The sequence below is a fragment of the Pollicipes pollicipes genome, unplaced genomic scaffold (assembly GCF_011947565.3).
Source record: "Pollicipes pollicipes isolate AB1234 unplaced genomic scaffold, Ppol_2.1 Scaffold_4002;HRSCAF=4701_pilon_pilon_pilon, whole genome shotgun sequence".
NCBI lineage: Eukaryota > Metazoa > Arthropoda > Thecostraca > Pollicipedomorpha > Pollicipedidae > Pollicipes > Pollicipes pollicipes.
This window is the reverse complement of record NW_023596420.1, coordinates 14,664,674-14,688,837: the sequence shown is the minus strand read 5'-3', so window position 1 is coordinate 14,688,837 and position 24,164 is coordinate 14,664,674.

Below are 24,164 nucleotides of genomic sequence, written 5' to 3'. Positions count from 1 at the left end.
AAATTCATTAACGTCTCAGGTGAAAACTGCAGAGTCTGAACGAACTAAAAGCCAGCTATTTTTTGAGAAGACCGCGCATTAGCGCGTAAATGCTGCATCAGAGGACGTCAAACTGCCAATACTTTCCATGACAGATAGCCATTGGAACGCATTGCTGAAAGCTGATGGCATTGGTTGACATGTTCTGTGGCTTCGTTATCTTGGCTTTTGGCGTCATCTGCATGAGCTACAGTGCTCACAGATGTTATGGTCTCGCTCGTCCCACGCTTCAAAACGCGTTTTATTGGTAATTTATATGATTATCTCCCTATCCATTCCTTCGAATTATCCGTCTATTCGCCTACTCTTCCATTCTCTTCTCAATATTATTGTTGCACTGTCTCGGGACTCTCTCTCTTGCTCTCACTTATTATCGCTCTCCCACCCTCTAGTGATTTCTCGCTCAAAGGTTGATCACACTAAAATGGAAATAATTTCACGCGCCATCATTAACATACACGGGAATAAAAATTCTTTACTGTTTTATGTCGAGTTATGCAACTGTCCTCTGCGCAGCTAAACAAATAAAAAACTTTTTTTTGGTCTCTGGCGAGGGTGAAAACAAAAACAAGTCCGTCAGACAATGGAATTCTAGTAGCTATGTTCCAATACTCAGCCTTTATCATAACGAATACATTTCTTTCGAATTGGCGTACTTTTAAAGCACATGATGCATAGATATGTCTCAGCTGTGTATCATTTGATACCACTATGGGAGTCGTATCACAGGTGTTTGGAATGCTGCTCAGTTTTTAATGCTATGCTCCGTTGCATCCAATTCAAAGCCTTCAAGTGTTTACCATGCATACCATGCCATTATTTCAGTGGAACGTGAATTTTCTATCTCTGATGTGGCGGTGCATGGGATATATGTATATCAATAATTTAAGTTTGAATATCAGCAACATGGGCCTTGTTTGTGTCTGATGTTCACGCAAAATTTGATTTCGAGTTAAGGAACCAGATTTTTCACTCACCCCTTAATGATAGCTGGCTTAAACGACTTTGTAAAGAAGAATTAAGGGCTGAGGAAAACGGAACCCCTTCATACCTACCGCATTGGTCGATAAAGCCTTGAAGATTTTGCCCCATTTCGTGCATCTGCAATGCCGTTTCCGCTGTGATTATAAGCTCGGTTAGAACCAGCAAATTTTGACAATAAAACCAATGATTGCGTGATAACGTCATTTAAGCAATACTGCATGGTACAATGTAGCTTGATTATTGTCAGTGTGAGAACTACAACGTCATAGGGTCAGAGTTCCGCAGTATGTTTAAAGATGTTGAAAACTGGCATCTGAGGATCTAAGTTGCATACATCTAGTGATTCAACGGCTCAATGGTTCAGCCTTCATGCTACGCTTGGTCGAAGTCTTCCAACTATCACAAATTGGGGTGGGTCTTGACGTTACAACGCACCAGTTCATAAGGCATGTGCGGTTTCAGAGTCACTGCTTATGCCACTACAAACTTTTGTAAGCTACAGACCTTCTAGGATATGCGGTAACCGAGGGTCCGATTAAATCGTTGAGAAGCTTTCACATATAGAGTCACACACATACACACACACAGACACACACACACACACACACACACACACACACACACACATATATATATATATATATATATATATATATATGTATATTTATTTGTTTGTTTATTTGGTTGTATGTTTTAGCTATTAAGGGAGCAGGTGTTCCTGTAGGCATTGTTGTAGGGGTTTCAGCGTTTATGGCCTGAAACAATGCTTGTGATGATTTATAGACGCGTCACGGTACTGAATGATCATCGAATTCATCGAAAGCTCGATACATATCTGGACTTCGGTGATGTTCTGCATCGACGCATCTAAAATGGCAAGCGCAACATACAAGACCCCAAACAAGAGACCAAGAATGTCATTGGCTTATAACAACAAATTGTTTAAGGTTTACAAAATAAATTTGCATATAGGGAAGATGGTGTAAACATCCACCAATTCTCTATCCTGATGTTTCATGTGACTTGTGACACGCTTCAATTTCAGCGTGAAAATGAAGGCGACTGAGCACATAGCACGCGAGAACGCTGATTATCATCTACCCCATCGAACCAGCGTAGTCACCTGCAAGGCATTTTCACCAGGCCATCGTGAGTTCCGACTGGTCATGGACATCGTTGCCCCTTCAGTGGACAGTGCGTAGTCACTGTTTTAAATCAGTGGTGTTAACTACTTTAAAAGCTTTGTTTATCACCTGGAAGGTCTCAACTGTGTCTACTTGGTCATCGTTTCTCAACAGCGCCGCGTCGCATTTCCGATCGTTTCGTGCTACCTGTCAAAGCTCAGTTTGCATGAAAATAGACGTCGTAAATTCGAAAGAACGATCGTCATTTGGACCAAGAGGGGTGACTGACCTCCGCCTGAAAACTCCCTCTCGGATTCCGGGGCCGCGCTGGCTTCGGCTGTCAGGACGGGACGCATACCACCGGAACCTGGGTCATCTCGCGCGGGACTTCTTCAGCGCAGTGACCCAGATGGCGCCGTGGACACGGTGAGGCCACTGGGAAAAACGACCTTAGACACGCCACTCTCGACACGGACGCCAACGAGGGAATACACTACCGCGATCCCGGACACGCTGTCACAAACGGTCGTGCTATGGGTGGCAGCATTGCCCGAAAGCGACAACGGGAAGGGGTGTGACTCTGATATGAACAGATATACAACGCATCAGAATGTGAGCAAGAAAGTACTCAGATCCTGGCTTTTCGGTGTTGAAAGTTCAGAGTTATTATGCTGAGCTTTATCGACCTTCAATATACCAGGAAGCATTTGCTAAACAGCATTATAGAACAAGCATTGGCTGTTGACTCCACTGTAACCACTGTCAATATGGCTTCATTTGCTATTTAACTCTAACTAGCACCTCTTGGTATATTGGTGATCGCTAAGCCAGGACAAGAGTTCTGATGTCTAACATCGGATTCTAATGTAGGGTGTCGGCTCAGCATATTTGTTAACAAAATGTTATATACAGGACTGTCAATTTCTGAAAACCGTCGGGTTGAGGTCAGCCAACAGGGCTGTTGTAACCTGTCCCCAAACCTACTTCTTCCCTGGATTTAGGCCGCTTTAGTTTGCGTCCTGAGGTTTCTAAAAATGCTGTTATTTTGTGTCAATTCAAAACGTTTCGCTGCAGGGGAGGCGGCGCATAGCACTTCTTAGTTGTATTTGCCCATTGCATTCTCGTCAAATGTAGCTCAAGATGAAATAAAAATCAAAATTGCACAGCCTGACTGCTGCGCACGAGAGGCTATGAGAAACCATTTGTATACACTGATAGGGGGTACCTATATCGAAGAGTGCAACGGAACTGGAACAACCTTCTCACCAGAGCATACTGATAATTGGAATAACCAATTAGGTAAGGGCGGGTGACGTTGTGACCGTCTAGCGCAACAAACGCTTTGCCATGAGTTGAAAGTATCGTTCGGAGGAAAGCAATTGCCAGGAATATTAACACGCGCTCGGGTGGAGGTTAAATTAACCCCTCGAAGGTTTTTTCAGAATGGTATCCGAACGGCGCAGCGTAACCGCGCTAAACTTTGCACTGTAGATAAATAATTGAATGCAATTTTGCACTGAACTGTAGATAAGTGAATAGCGGATCGTTTGGTATGAAAAAATTGGATGCACCTTGTATGGTCGCTGACCTATGGCAGGTCAAAGTTAGGTCATGGTTTCAGCAAAGCCAATTTTTAGGGAATCGCTCAATCTGATGCAACAACGGAGCGTTAGACAAAGTCATACACCTCTGAAATGCTTTCTTAGGCAACACAAATAATAAATGAGCAAATTACATTGACCTAAGGTCAGGTTTAAGGGCCAGACCAATGCCAAAACCATCCTGTTTTATCAATCTAGTGCTTGCTGTATGGGACAGCTTCTGGTGCTTCATTTTGTTTTGAGGAGCATACCCCTAGCGTAATCTTTGTCGCTTATTCAAATGCAAAACTCAGAGCAGTCTTGTATACTTTTGGTCACCATGACCTCCAAGAGATCAAACAAGGTCAGCTGAGTTTAAATGAGCTTGTGGCCTTTTGATTAGAAACAGTTTTCTAGGTTCTGTGAGCACTTTAGAGACCATCCCGAGAATTAACCCTGTTTGACCTTATTTAACCCCAAGGTCATAAACTGCGAACCTCAAAACTCGACCTTTAAGTTCATGTACAGGTTAATCACACCCTGCAAATTTGGTGTCTCTAGCTTCCTTAGTTCCCGAGATCTCAGGGGCTTGGATTGACTGCCCCTCCCCACCCGAGTGAAAGCTATCTAGCCGGCCGCCCCGGGCACGCGTTAAGTCACGCTCATCCAGATGTAAAGCCAGCTTCAATTCGTTTGCCCTCGAACTGCCAGCATTGCAGGCTGCTGCATGTCTCCTGCACTGTATACAGTCCGTGGCCAAAATTTGGCTTGGAATCAGAGAAGCGCAGTTGTCAAGAGTTTGATAGTTTGATTTACTGTTTTAACTTGACCTTGCACTCTCGATCATCCGTTTAACTCTGTTCCTTCAAACCAGCAAATACGCACGATGCATACCACAAGCCACACGAAGATATGTCCGCTATATGATATGATATGTCCGAACCCATCCTGTTGCAGCCACCGTCTCGCCCCTCACAAAATATACACTTTCGGCATTCATTCTCCATCTATCCCAACGAGACTCTCAATGTTTAACTAAAGGTTCTATTTGATTGCAATCAAGAACAATACCATTACAGATGTCTAAGTACACGCAAATCTTTCATTCAGCGACAGAGTTTGTAGATGTGAATTCTAGCAGCCCACCAATGCCCCTCACTCGAAAGGCTACGAAAGATATGAACCGTGCACTGTGTCCCAGCTGGAAAACTGGTCCAGTGTCCCGTACCCCCTTGTCCTGTCGCACGGACTTCTACTGGTTTTGGTTCTGGTTCTGTCGCAGAAAGTATCAGGTCGTAGATTCTGCTTCTGGTTCTGTCGCAGGTTCCGGTCATAAAGAGCCAAGTGAAGGCCATCTGCATGACCCGGAGCTCTGGCATTCAACACCCTTTCAGTGGAAGCAAATAACTGAAGATGCTCAGCGCCGGTGATGGACCCTATGTGAAAAGTGAAGTATTAAACTGTTTGGGTTTTTGAAGTGTTTCAGGCAAGCCCAAAGTGATAGGAAATCGAAACTTGCAACTTGATTCAAGCTGCTTGAGTACAAACACAGGGCATTGAAAGAGGCTGTTGAAGATCACCTTTGAGCGGACCTCTAGGGCGCTCACAAATATTAATTTCGGGGCACGGTTGAGAATTGGATACTTTTCTGTCTGTGATTTGGTGTGCATATATTGAGTTTTGAAGCTTCTTCATTCGTTCACTGTTAATTATTATGGTTCATCGACTGTATTCAGCGTTGTGAGAAAAAGGAATGTAAGGAAGCACATACCGTTCCACAATAAAGCTGGAGATTGTAATACAGATCTGTATGTATGTATGTATGTATGTATTTATGTTGAAGCGCGTTCCAATACATCACGCACTCTAGAAAATGCATGTTTGTCTATGAGTGTGCTATGCCACACCTAAAAACAGTCCCGGGTATAGAAACCCTCGTTCAATAAAAGGCATACACATCTAGGATCTACTAAAAATACGAGCTCACATCCCGATGGCATGTAGAAACTGTCGCGTTTGTGTTAAATAGACCTGACGTCGAGCGATTCGCCTCACTTTTGTTTAGTCCTAGTTGTGCATTCCAGTTTTTGTACAAAATTAACCCCTGCCTAAAAACGCTAGCGTGGAAAGGGCTAGAGGACACTATGTGACATAAAATGCGCGTGGCATTAATAGTGATGTGCCCAGATGACTGTAATAGACGTTCCGGAGCATTTGCCATTGCTTCCTTAACCTGATACTCACCTATTCTGTTCGTGTACCAACTAAAAACATCTAAAAAAGCATATAACGTGATGATCCTGGTCACGTACCATCATAGATGTAATTGTGACTTATTGGCACGAGGAATGACTGATGATGCAATGATAGGACCCGGTTAATGTGGAGACGTTCAGGCGGCACTTCGACGTCTGTAGCAGCGGTACGAGCGCAGGACAAGTGACCTATGAGAGAGAGAGAGGAGAGAGAGAGGAAGGTGAGAGGAGAGAGAGAGGAGAGAGAGGAGAGAGAGGGGAGAGAGAGATAGGGAGAGAGAGAGGAGAGAGAGAGAGAGAGGAGAGGAGAGAGAGAGGAGAGAGAGAGAGAGAGAGAGAGGAGAGAGAGGAGAGAGAGAGAGATGAGGAGGAGAGAGGAGAGAGAGAGAGAGGAGAGGAGAGAGAGAGGAGGAGAGAGAGAGAGAGAGAGAGAGAGAGAGAAGAGGAGAGAGAGAGAGAGAAGAGAGAGGGAGGGAGAGAAGAGAGGAGAGAGAGAGAGAGAGAGAGGGGGGGGGGGGGAGCAGAGGTAGTGATGTAGATTATCGAAGAAGTCATCCAAACTCTGTTTTTGATGCGCAGAGCACTCCCCAGAGAAGCACGTCTTAAGCGCTTGAACACTGAAAATGCAGTTTCGCCGCCATCCTTTCCCGCATTCTTTGATCGCTAGCTAATTGTCATTATCTGGGCTGTCAACCCAGCAAGATATCAAGTATATGAATGATACGCGATCTAAATGGCAGGCTATCTGCGAAATAGTTGTGCAATGCTTGCCTTATGAACCACGCAGTATTATCGGCGACCACACTCACCACGTAGTTTTTCCCCAATTTCTTGCGTCACGGGTTGTCAGTGTCGGACGTTGAGCTGGTCCTGCAGCACTCCGCTTTTTTGGCGCGCAATTAGACGCGCCTGCCCAGACCCTCGGGAGACACGGGGCCTGATTAGGCCGCGCCGACTGGGAGACTAATTTGGAGTCGCGATGCCCCTGGTGAGCCTCGCTCCAGCTCGTCGCGCAACTGATGCTAACGCAGCTGGCGCCAACTAGTTTTGTAACAGCTCAACATGAGGTGGCAACAGCGAGGCCTCGTGTAGTCAACGACTCGAGAGTGTTGGGAAATTAACTGCGCCGCTCGACGCGCGGGGCGCGCACTGATGAAGACTAGCTGTACGAACCACTCATAAAGACTGGCTGTGCGCACTACCGATGCATAACAAACGAAAGCTTCCGTGTTAAGACCAACCTTGAACTGAGCTTATGCAAGCTGCTTTTGGGAATTTACTTTCGTGCTACATCGCTATGGCTGTTGTATCGAATAAATATGAGATTAGCTCGTTATTTCACGAGTGGTTATAAAAATGGCGGTCACAAACGTAGCCGAATATCCGACATATAGCCGCCATGTTGATGGCACAACTACAACGACGTCTTTACCACACCTCAACGGTGCTTTTGGATCCAACTAATTTTTCAATATCTTTTTTAAGCGTGCCCACTTATTTTAATGAGTCCATACAACTACCAGTACAAATAAGAATGATTTTTGTTCAGTTCCGGTCAAACAGCATGCTGTCTAAACTACACCTTATCTCCCTGACATAGGCGGTGCATGAGGGGAGTTGTCATTGTCTGGTTAGTACGCGTCTCCCTTATCTCCCTTATATAGGGGGGGGGGGGAAATGCCTCGGGCATGTGATAATACAAAATTGACACCCTTGAATAACATTTGACAGCAAAGTTCCGACATGGCGCCCAAAAAGTGGCATCCCTGATCTCTTAGCAAGTCTCTGTTTTAATACCGGAAGCCCCAGGAAATGTTTTATTCTCTCATCAGGCTCACTCGCACGTCAGATCAGTCTGACTACTCCCGACGGACAAAAAGCTGGATGTCACACAACGGGTAACACGCGAGCGGGTGCCCAGCTAAATGCCCATCGCTCGGGTGAGCGGGGCTCAATTTGAACCCCTCATGAGATCTCAAAAACTGAGATAGCTCGAAACACGACATTCGCAGGGCAGATTGACTTGTACGTGAACTCAATGGCGTCAAAATTCTAGAGTTCTTGATTGTGGCCTTGGGGTCAAATTAAGTCAAACATGGTCAAGCTCCAGATCGGTGTCTCAAGTGCCCCCAGACCCTATATGCAACCACCGTTAAGTTATATTCCAGTTCTAAGCAAAAGGCCAATGAGGTCACTGATCTTGTTTTACCTTTTTAAGGCTAGGGTGACCAAATATCTACGAGATTATTCCTGTTTTGCCACTTGAATAAGCATCAGGGGTTACACCAGGTGATATGTTTTTGAAAACAAAGTGATGACCTGGGTAATTTTAGGTCAGTGACCTACGCTTACCTCTAAAAAGTTCATGCAACATGTCTGTTGCGGTTCCTGTCATTAATGAATTCAAAATGAGAACCAGAAACTATCACATGAACCCAAGCTCTCAAGCGAAAACGGGTTAGTTAAAAATACGGTAGTTAACAGGTAAAAACAGGCTAGAAGTGGTTCCAATTCTAAGTTAAATTGTTTTATCGACTCAGAAACTATCGCAGTTTTTTGTATGGCCTCGTTTAACACCGTTGTTGCATTACATTGAACGATCCCCTAGAAATGGCCTTCGCTGACAGCCATGGCCTGACATTGACCTGCCATAGGTCAGCGGCATTAAAAGATAAGTCTTCTTGTTTTTGCATCAGAACATTCACTTTTCAGTTTTCTACAGCTGTGCAAAATTTAGTGCGGTTCAGTCGCGCCTTTCGAAATGATTTTGGAAAAAAACCTTCGGAGGGGCAACTGGACCCCGCCCACCAGAGAGCGTGTTAACTCCATTAAGAGTCCCCAGCTAAATGACATTTACACATCGGAGTATATTGAACTTGTTACAAAAACTCCCTATGGGTAAGTACTCAGAACATAATAACTGTTTAATGTTTGCGCGTTAATTGTCCAGTCGTTCAAGACAGTTCAATAAAGTAACCACGATTGCTGCACACTGTAGACAGCCGCGTGGTGGCCACACTGTAGGCATCACACTGTAGACAGCTGCATGGTGGCCATACCTGCTGGACAGGCACAAGTTGTGCGCAACTCGCGCATCATACTTTGTGTTTGTTTTTGCATCAGCACATTTCACTCATTGCTGAATTCCCACCCATTTTCATAGATCTGACTTCATCATGATGTTAACGGGTCTTGATCGGGTACGATCTGAGGTGCGTTGGGTAGGTTTTCATCTCGCGGCTTCTCCTCAGGATCGTGCGGTAACTTGAGGTCGCTCAGCACCGTATCGTTATGCCACTCATGTCAGCATTGATTGCAGCCATTATGCCTGAGTCGGTCATAATGGGTAGATGGGAGATCCACACGAAGTATAATGTGTCATCTTTGTGATACTGTTCGCACATGGTGTCAACCTTTCATCACACACTCCTTTTGGTAAATTTCCTTATCTGCTCTCTTTTTGGAAACAAACACAAGCTCGATAAGGCCACCCTGGCCCGCAGCTAGCCACACCACTTTTTTCGGAAAAAACTAAGAAAAATTCCACATTTCTCAGTGTCGTCACATTCTATGAACCATGGTACCATATATTTCCAAGTATTGTATGCATAGCATACATGTCAAAAGTTCCTTCATTTTGTATCATTCTGTAGAAAGATCTCAGGTAAACGATTCCCACCATCCACTATCATTCTGACATTCTCGGAAACTCTCGGAAAGTCATTTCCAGCCCATTCCCTCGGGATTCGACTTTCCTCCCATCCCCGGAAACGTTTTGTTTCTTTCCTTTTCAAAATGAAATCTCTGATTTTACATTTGCTGTCCGCCTGGCAAGTGCTTACTCTCACGTTGCTTACCACGTGTCGTGCGAGCGCCCATCCACTGCAGGAGGGCATTGTTACGGCAATGGGATTCGGCCAACATTTTGTTCAGTGCTACTTTGGGACCGCAAATCATTTAACATGCAATGGACGGTATTTCTGCTCACGCACACTAAAAAAAGCAGCGCATATAGTTAAAATTCCACATGGTAAAATTCCGCTAAAGATTAAACGTTCGTTCTCACGTTCGCACCGCAGAGCCATTTCAACACCAACGGGTAAAAAGGCATTGCAATAAATTAATTTCCTCTGGGGCTTTCATAGATGTCGAACTGAATGTGTTAGGCATTCACTCGCCATAGCAATTCACATAAAAATCCGATCCCATTTTTTGGTGCTCACCGGTTATTTCTCCACATAACACCGCTCAGTACGGAAGATGGAAGCAGAGCATCCATGACGTTTAATGTTATCCTCGGCTGGAACATTCAATGTCTATTTTTTCTGAACAGGTTGAACAAACCCAAAATATCCGAAAACCATGGTGATCCGTTTAAGTAGCAACACTGCGGTGCAGGTGGTCGGAAAAGAATGGAGGATCGATCACTGACGGGCCCCGACAGCCAGAGGCTCCGCCACAGAGCCGGCTCCTTCTCCAGGTCTGACTCTTACCCCAGCGTCACACTGCCTCGCAGGTGTGGACAGAGGACACGCTGGTCACCTCCGGACATCGGACACGCCGTTCACTTCCGGGCATCGGACACGCCGTTCACCTCCAGACATGGGACACGCTGGCCACCTCCAGGCATCGGACACGCTGGCCACCTCCAGACATCGGACACGCTGGTCACCTCCAGACATCGGACACGCTGGCCGCCTCCAGACATCGGACACGCTGGTCACCTCCAGACATCGGACACGCTGGCCACCTCCAGACATCGGACACGCCGGCCATCTCCGAACATCTGGCCGCCGGGCCGTGTCGGGGCCAGGCCTGCCGCCCAACTCAGGTGGTCCGATGGCAGCGCTGGCCGCCGATCGATGTGGGCAGGCATCACATGCCCGACGCTTTCCGGACCGGCCGGCCCGGGCGTCTCCGGTGACTCGGCCGACCCGGCCTCACCGCTCGGGCCGGGGCCGGCCACGCGCACTGGACGGCGACGCCGGACTGCTTGACATGCGACGAGGCCGGCCCGCCGCCGAGTCGGGCCTCCGGCGCCGCCGCGGTCTGCGGCGAGCACAGACGTCAGGTCCGCGCCAGGGTGTGGGCGCTGACGCAGCGCCGGTGGCAGGTGGTCGGCGCCGATCTGGTTCTCTGGCGCTCGTCTCCGTCCGTCCCACTCCTCTCCCTCGCTACACGCGGCGAAGGTAATCGCGTTTGCGGTAACGAACGCCTTGGGGAATGCAGTTAGGTTTCAGAGGAGTAAACACGTTGGCGCAGCGGCATTCCAGTCCAAGCTGAGGACTTAGCTATCGCCATGACCAAACCAAAGCATAACGCGAAAAGAAAGTCAGTCTTTTGACAATTGCGATGGTAACCCAGCAGGCACGGCTATCGATAAACGTGGCTTTTGCGAAATTATTCGCAGTGCACGAACCCTAATTTTCGTTGACGGTCTGCGATTTTCTGAAGCCTTCCCACTATACTCGCCCTCGATAAGAGCAAATTATTCAAATCAGCTCCTGCACGACCGGATGAATCGGCCATCGGCGTTTGAAGCGCTGGCCGGCCGACGCCGATTCGGTGGCCGAGCCGTCCCAGTCCACCGGCTTCGGGCGGCGCGCTGGAGCAGCACGTGTAGATGCGAGGCGCGTGGCCGGTCGCGCCGGCCGGTGTGCGCGTGTGACCGTTGAGTTTCCACGAAGGCTGGTCGTCTGCCGAGCTGCGCACCGACGGGACCGCTTCAAAGCGGCCGGGCCGCGGACCCGGCGGGTGGCGCGTCCGTCATGGGCGTGCTCGGAGCGAAATCAAAGTGGCGCGGTGAAGACGACCCATGGCGCAGCTCCAAGGGTTCAAAGATTTGCCACGCGTGCGCTAGCGTAGGTCTACCCACGTTGGCCAGGGAGGGAGAGGAGTGTCCCCGCGCTTCTTGTGAAAACTGAACATTTACCCCGTGATGCATGGACAAATTTCACCTTGAATAACTCACTCCAAGTTTTGGGACGCTTCCACGCCCCTGCTGCTTGGTCTCGAGTAGGCAGAGGGACGGCGCGCTGCTGGGTCGGCTCGTGGCCGGGTTCGTTTGACCCACGCAGACCCTCCGCTAGTGCCCACGTGGCCCGCGCCGCCCACATGTGCGCTCGCAGAGGCGCCCCACTCGCGGGGCGCGGCTACAGAATAGCGAGCGTGCATTAGAAACCGCTGTGGCGGCGATGGACCGGTTACTGCCAGAAAGCCACGCACCTCGCGCCCATTAAGGCACGGCGCACAAGTTTGCCCGTGCGGCGGGTGACGGAATATCCGTCCTGACGGAGGGATTGTCGCCAAGCAGCGGGCTGTTGCCGGGGCGCGGGATCGTAGTGGTCGTGTCGGGAGGTGGGGTAGGATCATCACCGCTCTGCGGTCGATAAGCTGCCTTTAGGTGGACCTTGACCACCATGCCCTGCGACCGGATCAGTCTACAGATCTACCGGGAGAAGAGATAACGCTCTGACTGCCGCTCACGTGCATGGTGGTCGGGTGCATATTTCACATAAGCATTACACTGAAGCCCTACGTAATTTTGCTGACGAAGCGCAGCATTTGTAGATGCGATTAGGGAACCTCTGGAAACTTACGCAAAACATTAGGCAACCGGAAGAGCATATCAGAGCGTACCAATAGCTCAGTGCAAATCAAGGTATTACAGCAACGGTGATAAATTTGGTTTCAAGGACGTATTCAGCACTTGCCACCAGGTGTTGACGCCTTACACGCTGATTGCTGTGGGCAATGGCGAAGTCTTAGCGGAGCCCGGCTTGAACCACGCAACTTAACGCGCACGGCCTCGAGTCGAATGCTCTCCAAACTGAGCCGCACCATCCGCAGGATAGCATACGATTAGAGAGCACAAAAGCGGAGGAAAGTAACAATTTGTCAGAAAAAGCTTCTGGTAGCATGCTTGATGTCACCCAGTCTAGGCACACATGAGTAGGTACTCAGAGGTAGGCAAGCTAAGCCCTTCAAAAAGAATCTGGCTCTTAATTACGTACGTTTTGAAGTGCCTATGATTGTAAGGGAAATTGGTGAAACTGGTAAACAGATAGGACAAAAAATAGTAAAACAGATAGGAATTCACTTCTGCTATCGTTTCGATACAAGCATGATTCCTAAATATCAACACATGTATATTTTCATTCTCCTGGTTTTTCTTCGAGGAATGAGGTTATTACTACTGTCTTATCACACTTTGGCTATCCTTGAAAAGTGCTGCACCAATGACCATATATGGCACAGCTGAGTCCGATGCAGCGAAGCATGGATATTTTGCTTCTTCAACATCTTAGCAAAACTTTGACTTGTCTCAAAGCTTTGCTAATGTGTTTGCTTCGAAGGTTGACGTCTGGGAGCACCGGTCTGTTCACGGACCTTCCCCTCGTGACGTCACAGATCAGGCCGAGCATTTGTCATGCTTTGGTGACGGTCACATAATGGCCGGCCATAGCGTTATTATTACGAACATGATTATTATGAAAACCTCTCTATGGCATTAAGTTGTATCTTGATCGTGTAGAGAGTACAACAAGATGCGTGTACCGAAGTAAGTTGTTCAATACCTCAACCATGTCCTTTTCTGGCAAAACTGAACGATGAATACGTAACTTTCATTTCACTACCCATGGCCATGAACCCAAGATGACCGTAGATCCACACCGCGCCCTTTGGATTTCGGGTGTGTGTTACGCAATTAAAGTCAAGTGACGTTGGGTGGGCTGCAGCACAAGCCGAACCTTTACCTAGCCTTCACCCCAGGGCATGACCTTCCAACACAGCCACTGCATCTGTCCTCTTCATTCCACCCAGGCTAACATCGTTAATTGGAACGCAGTTCAAGCAAGCCAGCAAAACATCTACGGCGGCCCACTGAAAACGTGAACGATGCCCGTTTCGCACACGCAGGTCATTCCCGCCCACGGCGACCTTCTGAACGGAAACGCGGTGCTGAAGTCCGACGGGGGCCCGGAGGTCATTACCGAGCCCACTGCCGAACCACGGCGAATGGCGCGCGGCAGGCCCGTTGTCGAGCGTATCATGTAGAAAACCCCGCCAAGAGACGAGGCTCTGTCCAAGACTGGTAAAAGCTACCGAAGTGCATTCAGGCATCGGGTAAGGCACAGAACAAGTTTCAGTGTGACTAGGCAGGCGTCGGTGTTCCATGACCTCCGGTGGTTTCGGCATTCATTAAAATCTGATATATAAAGGTCAAATAAACGCTATCGGAATCTCGTTGTGGCCTCGGTGACGCATCCGAAGAAAATGGATGTTCATCACTTTCCCCCTGGCTGCGTCGGGTATTAGGGGCCGAAAAATATTACAAGAAAGGCAAACACGGCTTGGCGTAGCTATTAACTAGCCGATCTGTGGCATTTCACCGCAATCTGTGGGTGAAGCTCCCTCTGCAAGACCTCGACAGATGACTTGATCTTGATCCCTATGGCTGTGATTGATGCCAAATGCCATTTGTTTACACGCTCCGACCGTCGCGGAAGTGGAGCCAATGCGCCCGGAGCGAGGCCTCCTGAAGCGGGCGGCTGCCGGCGCCGCCCGCGGACGCCAACTGGCGGCAACGTCTGCGGTCGCGCCTGCCACGAACCATTTCGTGACTTCGTTGGGATTCATTAGCTGCGGCTGTTTTAAAATATGCAGTGCCGAATGCGGGAACCCATCTGTGACTGATCCGCAAGCATTGTCACCTGTTTGCTGCAGGCGTCGGAACTAATGGGGAGGTGGAGCGAGAGAGCACAGCTCTTCAGCAGAACTGCCACTTTTTGGTGTTTGGAAAACGCGTACCCATTTGTCACCCGCCCATAAGAAAAGTTCCCTCAAAAGCCTCACATCAGCCAACGAACCTAATTATTCTTTCCAGGTACACATTCAACATTATCATGTTTTTTGACTCCAAAACAAGAGCTGCAAGAAAACCACAAACAGACATTCCTTCAGTTGTGTTTTTACATGGATGAAGCAAATAAATTTTCACTTCAGGTACGCATACTTTTTATCATAATGCAACGGCCATGACACTTATCTACAATGTTAACTTGCATAAAGTTTACATATCTATAATGTTTACCTTTACTTGTTTTTCGTAAACTAATGCTTAGTGAATTTTTCGATTTGGCTATTTCAAAACCTTAACTATAGTCCATTTCGAAGGCATTGCTTAAGAATAAACACGTGCAATTCCCTGGGTCCCAGGTATAAAATGCTCTTTTTCCCCCATCGTAATTTATTCATGCATCATGCGGATGTGCATTTGTGTACGCAAATTTCTTCATGTTCCTTGGAGCAACACCTAGTTGAATAACGAATAGTTTCCAAGTAAGCTCATCCAACAGTAAATCACAAAGTGAAAATGCAAACAAGAGAGCGCATTGCCAGAGCACGTGGGCGAGAGTCGTAGAGAGGGGGGAGGGCGGAAATGCAATACAACACGTGTGGTGAGAGAACGAGAGAGGACTTCGCTTCTTAACACGCGCTCGGGTGGGGATCAATTTGAGCCCCCAATGTTTTTCCGGAATGGTTTCTGAACGGCAGGCCGCAGCTGTGCCAAATTTTGCATAGCTGAAGACAATTGAATAGCGGATCGCTTGGTGTCAGACATTTAGATGTACCTTGTACGTTCGCTGATCTACGGCAGATCAAATTCAGGCCATGGATTCAGCGAAAACGATGTCTGGCAACCGTTCAAATTGATGCAACAAAGGAATGTTAGACAAAACCATGCATTTCTGTGAAAGTTTCTTAACCAAAACAGCAATTGAATGAATAAATTCCATTGACCTAAGGTTTGGTAGGGAGGTAAGACCCATGTCTAAGTCAACCTAATCATTATTATAGAGCTTGCTGCAAGGGGTGGTTTCTGTTAGCCATTTCGAGTTTATTGATAACAAGAACGACATTATGCATTTTCCATATACTTTTTGAAGGCTAGAGTAGATCACTGATCTTAAACGCCTGGGGTAAACATTTTGTTTTTACGAAAATACTGCCTTGTGCAATCCTTGACGTTCATTCAAATGCCTGACTCCAAGGAGTCTTGTTTGATTTTGGCCGCCATGACCTCCGAAGAGTCAAACAATATCATTGACCTTAAATAAGCACCAGTGATCTTTTCCTTAGAGCTTTTATTCTTGTCTGACCTTATTTGACCCCAAGGTCATGACCTAGGTGCCCCAAATTTTGACGCAAGTGTGTTCACATACAGGGCAACACACGCTGTGAATGAAATGTTTCTAGCTCTTTTAGCTTCTGAGATCTCAGGAGTCATATTGACCCCTACCTGAACAAAGGGTATTCAACCTGCCACCGGGGTGCGTGTTGAAACCCAATGGGCTAGGCTATATTTCGCGTCGGTCAGCGGCGGCCGATACTCCCTACTGAAGTTCATTACTCAAGTGTTCCGTTTCGTGCAAGCGTTGCGCCGACCGGTGTAATTGCAAATGTTCTCGATCCATTAGATGCGCTCTCCGTCCAATTCAAGTTGTCAGGCGGCTCCAATAACTGGCTGCAGTTGATGTCTTGCAGGCAGAGGCATCTGATATCAGCGCGCTCATGAGCTTTGCGGAAGACATTTCCTGACATTCAGGCCGGAGCCTAAGGCTATAAATCCATACGCAGCCGACTGTCGGGCGGCCTTCATATACCGCACGTCTCGCGCGTGCGAAGGCGACGCTGTGATCAACGCCGCGCCATGTACACTCATCTGCTCCGAGGCCTCTGTTGAAGTGTTCCACATACCGCGTACGCTGAGTGCCTTCAAGCTGACGTCAGACTTGGTTTCAAGGTAATCTTGTTGTGTTATGGTTCACGTTACCTCGCTGTGTTTTAGGCGTTCAGTGGTGCTGTAACCCACATTCCCTCGAAGCTCAAACCCACATTCACCGGTCAGGAAATATTCAACCCGGTCTTATCAGCAGTAGGGTTCCTGGCGGTGGTCCGTAACATTAAAACAAAACAACGAAAATATTTCCTTTCATTCTGGCAGTGAAGTTGTACTTTATAATGGCAAACATATTTATACTCAATCGTCTTTCTTTTCCTTATCACACGCTCAGGACCACCTTGTTTATTTTCCGTAATTCGTCCGTTTGAAAACAGTGGTCATGTGCATGGCAACACCTGTCACCGCTTATAACACCGATTTCTTCTGGAATTAGTCGCATCATGCCTGAAAAGCTTAAAATTACCGTGCCGCCTACGAACCACAGTGGCAGACGATGACCTTATAGCCATTCAGTAAAGGCTGAAATAAAATGTAGTTCAAAACTTAAAAATTTGCGAGGACTAGTTACACAAAATTTACATCATGTAACAGTTACCACGCTCGCTGTCAGGCAAAGCATCCACACATTATGTTTCCGGATAACACAGTTAAGCGTTCCCTATATGCCTGACATTCTCCCCTGACAAGCCGTCCAACCAGCACGCACGTCATGGATTGCGAGAGCGAGCGCATGCAGAACAGGTGAAGTGACTGCGCACCGAAACCCAGGAGTAGGTAAATTAGCAGAATCTTACATCGCACGTCGCAGGGTCTTGACCACAGCCTGTAACTCAGTATTATGTAAGGTCACCTGACCTACCCCAAGAATGGATCGTTTGCTGCGGAAGCCAACGGCCGGGGATTCCCGTCCGAATAGAGGTAACATTGCTGAAGATCAGGTGTGGGGATAGGAAGGGAATTGGAATCTGCGGGTATCAAGTGTATTATTAAGGGCAGCAAGACCCACGCTATATCTTTGAGTGCGTAAAAAAATCTGGTCCATGCTTGAGCGCTTCTTTTGCAATTGCAGTTAAATCAAATGTAGGCGGATTTTAGGAGTAAACCATGCACGGGGTGCAAAAATGCTGCAATATGCGGCAGCTTTTTCGAGTAGAAAGTTGTAGGTTTGACCCCGCTCTCCGATAGGGCGGCGATGCGCCCCCCCCCCCCCCCACGTTCCCTGACGGTTTTCTGAGGATATCTCCTCGGCACATGATGCAATGGCTCTCAAATATTCGGCAGGCTATGGAACGTCCATTGCGCATAATTTTGATACTAAAACGTGTCCCTTATTTTTTATTTCGGGGCAGCGACGATCATTTAGGAGCAATGCGCGGCTATCCACGGCTAGCGCGGTGGGCGGGCGGCAACCGACGAATCCGCCGATCGCGCGCTCCGGGCCGATACTGTCACCTTAACAGAGCCATACATCATACCACTATGTGTAAACCGCATAAAACTGCCTGCAATGTGCTCAGAATTAAACAAGGAACATACCTGTGTAAGTTCCATGACAATCCGTCGCATGGTGTCGTAAATACGCACATGCAGATCTAAAAGAGTGCGATTTTCGCAAAATTTGACCTTTGATCTAGCATAAAGGGAGGCAATGAATGACCGAGAAACAAGCAACTGATTAGCAACCACGAGATTTCCTTCAGACCAATGCACTGGCTTTTACGCGAGGGTCTATCTTAAGGTCATGGTGGCTCTAGGATGATTGGGTCATGAGGGCTTTTGTGAGTTTTTATGAGAGTGGAAAATTTTATGAGACTAATGATCTTGTTGAGGTTGAGATATGATTAGATTTGAGAGGTTATGAGATTGTATGAGATCAAGATGAGGCTATTTATGAGAGGTTATGGTACTATGCGATCATAATATTGGACAAATTCCCACTTCAGCAACCTTACACGAATACCACTAGCATTCACTCAGGCTCTGAGGACCTGCCACTCAGTGCACAGTAACGTGCTAAAGCCTGGCTCATAAAAGACGAACCCAAAGGTTTCGATCATCTGTAGCAGGCATAAGAATATAAGCTTGTTTGCAGCAGCAGTGTTCACGACAACGACACAACTTTTTCCAGGCCTTCATAACTGAAACAACGTCGCTCAAACCGAGGACCAAGACGATGTGTGAGTGGTTAGCGTTGGACGACGATTATGTATGTGCAACAAATTGAATAACCCCGGATTCGCAAAGCATTTTGATGTTGCAAAAAATTGTGCTTGAAAGTTGATATTCTTTGCAGCATGCCTCCTGCATCACTGGTGCCAGGCTACCAAGTGTTCAGCAGGTGGTTTGTACACTTTTCCTCGGTCGCGAATGGACTCGCTGGAATCTCGAGGACTGATCGAACCAGCATCGAAACAGCCAGGACCACCAGTCTACGCCGTCATAGGCCATGCAAACCACTTGACGACACGGCGGCATTCAACCGTCGGCATATCGTGTCATTTAATAAGAGGAATTTCACATGATACAGCTCCTCGGTTTCAACTTGTCACGATTCCTCCGCCAACGCGTTGTGTGGTTAAACCGAGGGCGTGCAGCACAAGCAGTAGACTTCGTTGAGGGACACCGACTATTCGTTCTCACGGAACGGAAGGGATACTTCAAACGGCTTCGTTTGCCCGACTGCGGATTAAACATGCCTACACGTACCGCCCTCGGCTTTTGGCACATCAGGACTGCGTTCTCAGCCACCCATGAGGTGTGCTTTATTGTAATGCGGCGTCATGGGGAGGGGGGGGGGGGGTTAGGAGCTTAAGGTTCAGTTTGGTTGCTTATCTTCCACCTGGTTGCACCACAAAAAAGTGTTGACGGATGGTATCGATACCTTGTATGCAACGCGTTCCCAAATGTAAGAAGCATTAGTGTGCTAACATTAATCTTGTGAAGAAATTGACCGTACGCACGACCCCAAAACCTCGAGCTTTTTTAAAACTAAAACTTAGGCTTGGCAGTTCCATTAATTAACACCTCCTGGTATATCGAAGGCTGATTATCTTAGAATAACAATTTGAAATTCATATTGCCGAAACACAGAAGCTCTAAAACTTCCTTGCTTTTATGTACTTACAACAATTGCTTACCCACCGGCAACGGTATATTTCAAGATGGCCAGTTTGTCCTTCCAGTTATCAACGGTGCTGTTGAGAAGGCCGTGCAAGTTCAGTGTTACGTTTAGATATAGGCTTATCCTAGCAGTGTACAAGAAGCAGGCTGCATAACCTTCCGTCTGCACGTATCAGGCTACGCCAATCCGCATCAGCTTGTTTTGCGCTCCCGACCACCTTCGATGAGCGGTTTCTTTCTGATCGCTTAACTTTTTTTTCGAATTGCACCACCCTCTACACCTAAAAACATCCAAATTCATAACGACATCGATGGAAAGATATTCATGGGTAGCCAAATTAGTTTTGAATCAGCCACAAATTTTAGCTGTTTGTCTTTTACATCGGCTTGTCAGAGAAAAGCGGCCGAAGTCCAAAATCAGGGAAGAAATGAAGTTTTAAGGGAAAGCTAAGTCAACCTTATCAGCTCAGCTCACCCCCAACCGATTCTAGAAAATGACACCCATGACCGCACATGTCTACTGCAGATCCGGATCCAATGTTAGGGGAGGCACCTGGGAAACGACATTGATCTAGTGGTTGAAGTTTTTCAAGCTAGAGCGTCAAGAGTAAATGCGCTGCCATGCGTAAAACACTATTTACAAACATATAAAATGTCGTTTTATCAAGACGAGGATGTTACCAATGTTGTGCTCGTGATGTTTTCAGGAAAGTCAGGCGTGCGTGGCGCTCCGAGCATCTCTTTACTCAAATTTGGGACCTAAATTACCTATCACGACGCTGAGACGTGCCAGGAGAGTAAAACTGAGAGGGTTAAATCTGGGTTTTGGTGTTATAAAGATGTCGAACGTCTTGGAAAAATAATGGTGAAATACAGTGCACATTTTTCGGACATTTGATATGTTGCACAATACCATGGCAGGATGCCTACCCAACGAGATTTCAGGTGGTGTTAAGTTCTTACCAGAGGCCTTTAGTGTGGCACACAGAAAACGCCGGGGTAAATTTCAAATTATGCAGTCCTGGACACACTTGCTGAAAAGCCTATAGATCCCACGACATTGTCCGTGAGCTCGCGGAATCATACCTCCTCTGCCTGATAAATGTCCTGGATTTCGAAGGCAGCCATTTTCGTTGGGCTGAACACTCGCGGAAACGGCCCCGGCCGACTGATATTCGTGGGCCTGGCGAGTGCTGGACGTTCGTCGCTTCGTCTGGACGCTTGGTCTCGATTCCAGCAGTACCTCGGGATGCGACATGGACGGGTTCCCAGCGTTCCGTTGTCGCCATCACCTCCGTTAATGATGTCCGAGTGTTAAGGGCAATAAGCTGGCTTAGGAGATGTGAGCATCGAGCAACAGCAGTTTCGCAAGAACCTATGTGCGCTGGCGTACACTGTGTCGCATCTTAGCTTAATGACACACAAGATGGAATAGGAAAGAAGACGAAAAGAGGCGACACACCTTCTCGAAATCTGCCGCCGCCTACGCTGCGCAGCACCTTGAAAGCACCTACCCATCTCACTAACGCCCATCAAAGAATGCTGAGGTCTTCACCATCCTTTTCTGAATGTCTTCATGGGCGACATCTGTCTTATGTTGACAGCTTTGATGACGGGCAGTCTCTTCCAGTCAGTTCAATTTCCTAAGATAGTCGCTTCAGACGCGAGGGTGTTCCGCGTCAGACATTTATATCGACAGTCTCTGAGATGTTTCATAGGTGAAAATGCACAGGCTAATCATCTCTAAGCTGATCGCACTGGAAAAACATCGCCGCCATAAGCCAAGAGAGTCCTCTCGCTGAGCCACCTGTTTCAGACATTTCTAAGCTTCCAACAGTGTCTTGTACTGGGTAATAGAACGTGGAAAGCTAAATGTCTAGGGTGTTCGTCAGACTAAAGCACTGCTCGTGTTGTCTGATGTTCAAGAGCTTTGCTGTGCCTCGCATGGGTGGCGTCACGAATTTTGAAGTGGGGGAGAATGATTTCCAGGGAGGCCTCCTCACAGGGGGCCTCCTCACAGGTGGACTCTTCAGAAGGGGCTTCTTGGACAAAGTGGGGCCTCCTCCTCCCCAAAATGTGCTCCGATGTCGAACGGTGGTAAACATCATATCCAATTAAATAAATGCCGGCAATTACGCAAAGCAGAATATGAGCCTTCTAAATATCCAACAAAGGGTTTGGTAACCTAAAATAGGGACTCCTGACGAATAGAGATTACTCCTAATCCAGAGCAGTATGCTTTCGATTCACGGAATGAGGCCTCCAAATTTAGCCAAGGGGCCTCACCATCACAAAACAGTGCATCCTCATTCGGGACCGCATCCATCTGATGCGTGAAGGGGCCTCTGTTCCTGAAACGGGGCCTTCTGAATAAAGACGGTACCCCTAACCCAAGAGAGGTCCTCATGGTTTTTAACGGGGCCTCCAGAACCAGCAACGTGGCCTTAACAGAACATTGGCCCTCTGGTCTAGCATGGCTACCTTATTCATAGCGGTGGCCTTAGCTTCCAGAAAGCGGACCCTTTGATGTAAAAAAGGTTTTCTGAACCCGATTTGTTGCTGTCTAGCTCAGTTATGGAGCCTCCTTGATCTGAATGTTAATATTCTATGGGTAGTTTCAATAATTTTGGTTTGGAAAAAGGAGTCTTCCCATTTTTTTGCGAAGGATCAACAAAAACTTGCTATTGCTCCCGCGCCGGCTGGCAAGAGGAAGCTGCTCAGTCTGTCCGCTCTGGTGCGCCGTCCCTAGTGTCCTGTGCTTTAACACGTTTTTACCACATATTGAAGCTTGAACACTGACTTTCAGCAGCCATTAAGAAAATCTTTCTAACTGGAAACTTCCTTGCAATCTGACCCCTATCCTACGCGAAAACATTCATTTGAATTCGTTTCTACGCTGTGGCTCCGAATTTAGAATCTTATGTTGGGCATATTTCGCGCTTAATTTCGGAATCTTAGGATGGGCGCAAAATGACCCTAGAAGTCGACGCGCCCTAAAACCCCAATAATCATCATCAGAATCTTAGGCTCTGCACAGTACAAAACTAGCAGCATACCAGCATGCCTATATTGTTTTGAATTAGATATATCCATAGAATGGAGGAGGGGGATGGTGGTGGATGGTATGTCATTGCGTGTGCAAATGAAACATTTTCATTTCGTTTGTGTCTGGTGCGTGTGTAAAACCATCACGATGTACACTGTACGTGTGTTTTTGCCTGACGATGCAGCGCTATTAGATGATAAACACGTTGCGAGAAAAAAATAAGAAGCAGACATATGCTTGGAGCCCCCCGAAATATGCCGCGATCCGATCCCATTAAATCCTTGACATGGTTTTCATTGGGGTCCTTACTTCACCCATGTAATCCAGGCACATGTCTGGTAAGAAATATGCATGCACACGTACATGTTTATAAACACGTAAGCATATATATATATATATATATATATATATATATATATATATATATATATGTATATATATACCTGTGTGTGTGTGTTGAATAACATAAAAAGAGAACTCTATTTTCATTTAACTATATTCATTAAAAACATTTATTTCATTTTGTTCTATAGCACCATTGATTTCCTTCCTATCCCCAATTCATGCCTATCGATAGCACCAATACGCGCCGTGCATCGAATGCATACCCCCTTGCTCATAGCTCGCGCATCATTCACATCACTGACAGTATCCTCGCGCCACATTCCTCGTGCCCGGTGCCGGCGCCAGCGTTCAACCAGCAGCTGGTCTGCCGGCGCTCGGTGTCCCTACCCCCGAGCAGCGGACGGCGATGTGTTTAGATCGTCCGCGGCGCTCACGTGCGTCACATCCTCACATCCTCTCCTCCGCCGTCGTCATTACCGCCGCCCGATCAGGAGCCGCCGGCGCGCAAATTGGACCCAAACCGCGCTGCGTTCGTCTTATCAGCGCAGCTAAAAAGCGACCGAACGTCGCATAGACGTCATCGGGCTCTTTCAGCGACCCCGGCCGTGCGACGAGTGGTATAGTTCGCAACGTAGACAAAGAGAGCGACGCTGCCGGGGCGTTGGTCGCCCATCGACGGTTTATCAGCGCGGGGTTGTCCCCCGGGAGGATGATAAGGCGGCGCTGTGCAGTTTACAGCCGGCCGGTCTGGTCCAGAAGTGACGGATGGTCAGCGTCCGGGGGCGGACGCCAGGGCCTCCGCCCTGAATTCAGCGCTCGTGTGCGGGCGTCGGAGGGGCACTGCACCTGCTGCGGAGGAGTTGCATTGCATTCGAAAACGAATATCTTGAAATTGTAGGAAAGTTCAGGTAGTGGATACTTCTT